The 4,520-nt window shown below is 49.0% G+C and overlaps 1 pseudogene; it reads right to left on the bottom strand.

Annotated features, from left to right (window-relative positions):
• Positions 1 to 446: 446 nt before the first annotated feature.
• On the bottom strand, positions 447 to 2,886 carry LOC105887186 (annotated as a pseudogene).
• Between the last annotated feature and the right edge of the window lie 1,634 nt (positions 2,887 to 4,520).

A 4,520-nucleotide genomic window follows, 5' to 3' on the forward strand; every position in this document is an offset into this window, starting at 1 on the left:
ACATTTACCTGTGAGTGAAAGTAAACTTACAGTAGGCCCTCAAGAGCCTAGGAACTGAGGCTCTAGTTACACTCTCCTCAGAATTACAGAATCATCTGCATTCTAGTTTCTGAGAGGTCTGGCTGGGGATGCATGAGGGGACGCTCCCTGCCAGTGCAGATGGAAGGTTCCACACTGCTATGTTCTCCTCCCACGATCACCCACCAGCATGGGTGTTACTCTGCAGAGTTTTGCAGGCAGGGATGACAAACAGTAACATCTTTGTTTGTTGGGCATATAAGGCAGAGGAACAAGCATCTACAAATACCAACTTCATTTCACACAACATGGTCATTCATTAAACCCAGGGGCATAGGACTGAGGCTCTGCTCCTTTTTGGTCCTGTAGGGAATGTGGGGAATGGGAAGTTCAATTCTTCTCATCTGGTTTTTTATATTTTTATTTAATATAAGGTTAAACATGATTGATTACATCGCGTGCATTTCTTAGGTAAGGTACAGCTTGAAAGGCAGCCCGAGGTGAGTGCCAAATGGGCAAAAGCAACAGTGGTCATGGTTTCTGCAAGGAGAAAGCCACTGGCCAAGGGCCCTGAGGCTGGAGAGCAGGGAAGGTTTGGTGGGGGTGGGTGGGTGTTGGCAGACTCTCGAGTTGACTGGTTAAGGCCAGGCCAGGGAGGGCAGTCTGTGAGCTCAGACGCAGAACTCTAGGAGCCACAGTCACATCAGTGGTGTGTTGATGGGTCAGGGTCACACTTACAAGGTCAGCTAGGTGTGACCTCAGGGCCCTCATACTGGCCCCTCCAAAACAGCTGGTAGAGCAGGAGCGCGCCCCCTAGAAGGATGAGCACTCTGATCCGCCAGCTGCTCCCGCGGGACTTGTGCCACTTCTGCCACTCCCACAGCCCGGACAGCAGCCAGGACCCCTGGGCCCTGCGTATGCGGGCCGCCACCTTCTCTGCCACCCTCTGGAGCCGCTCCTCGGGGCACTCCCAGTGCAGGGTCTGCACCAGGCCGTACACCTCGTTGGTGTAGTGCGTGTCCCCGTTCTCCCTGACCAGGCTCCCCACCAGCCCCAGCAGCTCTTCTGCCTGGGCCTCCTGCTCCTGGCCGCCGGCTCGGTTGTCAAAGGCACAGACTCGGCCACTGCACGCGGCCACCAGCTCCCGCAGGGCGCGGTTCTCTGTGTCACGCACATAATCCTGCAGGGAGCCGCCAGCCAGGTCCTCCTTCCTGGTGAAGACGATGACCGTGCGCTCCAGGACGCCCTCCCCGAACATCGCCCTCACGGTCCTCACGGCCTGCTGGTCCTGGGCGGTGAACCGGCCCAGCTGGGTCACCAGCAGCAGCGCGTGGGGTCCCGGGGCGGAGAGCAGGTAGCAGCGACCTCTCTCCTCCCACACGGGCCCTGCCTCGGGGATTTCAAAATTGAAAATGTCCGGAGTGTCGACGATTTCCACGCGCCACTTTTCCCACCACCGGACCCCGACGGCGCAGGCTCTGGTCACAGACGTGGCTCCGAGCCTGGAGAGGAAGCGCCGCTGGCCCAGGATGCTGTTCCCGGTGGCGCTCTTGCCTGCTCCTGTCTTCCCAGCCAGGATGAGCCTCAGCGTGGGCTCCTGCAGGGCCCGGCTGTCCTCTGCTGAACCTGTGAGACAAATTATTTGTAAGCTTCCAACTCTTAGCCTGAGGTATTCCGAGTAAAAGGATATCCCAGATGCCTTTTGAACAAAGAATGGTGGCTTCGATCTTTGCTTTTGAAGCAAACTTTTATATGATGATCTGAGCAGAGACTTTGAACTCCTGGGTGATCCTTACCCATCTGTTCCTTTCCTCTTTGGCTTCACCACATGTACCTGTAGATACCTCACCACCTGGTGAACTTGTTTTTAGAGGCCGTTTCTTCAGCTGACACTAGTGCCTTCTGGTCCTCAGCATATGTACAAGCTACATAGGGTCTTCATCTCCCCCTGCATTCTCATGGGGCTTTCCATACCTAACACCTGTGATGGGCTCTCTAACATCCAGAAACCACACCTGGAAGAAGGGATGCTGGTTACTGGGTGGGATCTGGAGTCAGAAGCCTTGGGTTTAACCCATTGCCTCTCTGCTGGTTAATTGGGTTGCTTAATGTCTCTGAATCTTAATTTTCCTCTTCTATAAAATAGGAAGAATGACTTTGGTTGTTCTTCAGAGAGTTATTGAAACGGTTAGATGAGCTAATCCACCCAAGTGCTGAGCAGAGTGGCCGGCATTTAGTATGTGTTCAGGGACTCTGAGTCATTCCTTTGAGGGGGCTGGGAATAAGAGGTCATCATGTCAGCTCAAGTGGTAGATAAAGATATTCTGGGGGTGAGGGCTTCTGGATTCAAATTCAGACCTTGGTGGCGTTTCTAGGTCCCAATACATGATTCTACACCAACCTTTGGGTGGTTGAGCTGATATAAGATGATGGTTTCCAGGTCACTCTAATATACAGAGTCCAAGATGATGAGGCAAAGTGTTGGTTTTCACTTCTCTGAGACCAGCTCCTTCCTGAAATCTTTATGCTGTCTGGGCCAGGGCAAGCATTTCTCCCTGCAGGTGCTTAGAGACCTCAAAGTCTGAAGTCATCTAGTCCAGGGGCAGGCAGAATGGAATTTGTCATCCCATCCCAGAGACCAAAACAAGCCTAACCATCCTGTTCCTAACCAGCCTCACCTGTCATCCTTTGTGATTGTATTCCCAGGTAGGGGAGATTGCAAGGCCGGTGCTCCTGAATTGTCTTAGTTGAATCTATGACATGCTCCATATGCAATGTCCACTTAATCCTCAGAGGAACTTTTAAGGTAGGTGGACCAGTTATTGTTCTCTTTCATTCAAAACTTACTATTTGGACTCTCACAACCATTGCAGTATACTGAGCTCCACAGGGACAGCACCTGGGCAAGTGAGAGCAGGATGGGCACTGGGAGATTCTGTGCCTCACTGAGGAAAAATAACTAAACATGGGCATAGGAGATCCTAAGAAGCCAAGAAGCAAAATGTCATTATATACATTCTTTGTGCAAACTTGTAGGGAGGAGCACAAGAAAGAGCACCCAGATGTTTTAGTCAACTTCTCAGAGTCTTCTAAGAAGTGCTCAGAGAGGTGGAGGACCATGTCTGCTAAAGAGAAAGGAAAATTTGAAGATATGGCAAAGGCAGACAAGGTCTGTTATGAAAAAGAAATGAAAATCTATATCCCTCCTAAAGGGGAAACAAAAAAGAAGTTCAAGTATCCCAATGCACCCAAGAGGCCTCCTTTGGCCTTTTTCTTGTTCTGTTCTGAGTATTGCCCCCAAATCAAAGGAAAACATCCCAGCCTATCCATTGGTGATACTGCAGAGAAGCTGGGAGAGATGTGGAATAAAACTGCTGCGGATGACAGGCAGCCTTATGAGAAGACGGCTGCAAAGCTGAAGGAAAAAACGAAAAGGATATTGCTGCAGACCGAGCTAAAGGAAAGCCTGATGCAGCAAAAAAAGGAGTTGCCAACGCTGAAAAAAGCAAGAAAAAGAAGGAAGAGGAGGAAGATGAGGAAGATGAAGAGGATAAAGAGGAGGGGGAAGATGAAGAAGATGAAGAAGATGATAATGATGAATAAGTTGGTTCTAGGACAGTTTTTTTCCCTCATCTATAAAGCATTTAACCCTCCTGTACACAAGTCACTCCTTTTTTTTTTTTTTTTTGCAGATTTTGGGTTTGGCCAGGTTTGAACCTGCCACCTCTAGTATATGGGGCCGGCGCCCTACTCCTTTAAGCCACAGGCACTGCCCTCACAACTCACTCCTTTTAAAGAAAAAAATTGAAATGTTAAAAAAAAAGTGACTAATTGGCTTTAGATTCTGATTCTGTTTAGGAGACGGGAAGTTTCAGGGTCTTAGGAACTGACCACAGCTGGAAGGCAGGACACCTGAGTTGTGTTATCTGTCCTGTCCTACTACTGAAGTCCATGAAGAAGGTGGTCTCTGCATTTCACTTTTGCCACCTTTTAAATGAAGAGGATTTGATTTTGATGCCCCATGGTGTTCTCCAAATCTACCCTTCTACAATTTTCTGGTTGTATCATTTCTCTTGGTAAATTTCATTATTATTACTATGAACAAATTCATTCAAAGAATTTGTTTTTGTCCAGAAGTGAATTTTAACCTTATTTTACTACTGACATGAGAACAAGCTTAACAGGAAACTGAATTTTGTTTCAAGCATTGAGAATGCCAAGAATTAAAACTAATGAGAGATTTATAATTGCTTTGATGTTGGTGTCCTCCAACCTGAGACCTGGGAAAGATGGTTCAGTTTTTCTCTTGGCTTCTTCTTTCCCTCTGGTTTTGTTTGAGTCTGAGAGACAATGAGAAGGTTTCCACATCTCAGAATGAAAGTGATGGCCCAGCTCGGCGCCTGTGGCTCAACCGGCTAAGGCGCCAGCCACGTACACCTAAGGTGGCGGGTTCGAATCCCCAGCCCGGACCCGCCAAACAACAATGACGGCTGCAACCAAAA

Source organism: Otolemur garnettii, unplaced genomic scaffold (assembly GCF_000181295.1).
Source record: "Otolemur garnettii isolate 467f Iridium unplaced genomic scaffold, OtoGar3 scaffold00053, whole genome shotgun sequence".
Lineage (NCBI taxonomy): Eukaryota > Metazoa > Chordata > Mammalia > Primates > Galagidae > Otolemur > Otolemur garnettii.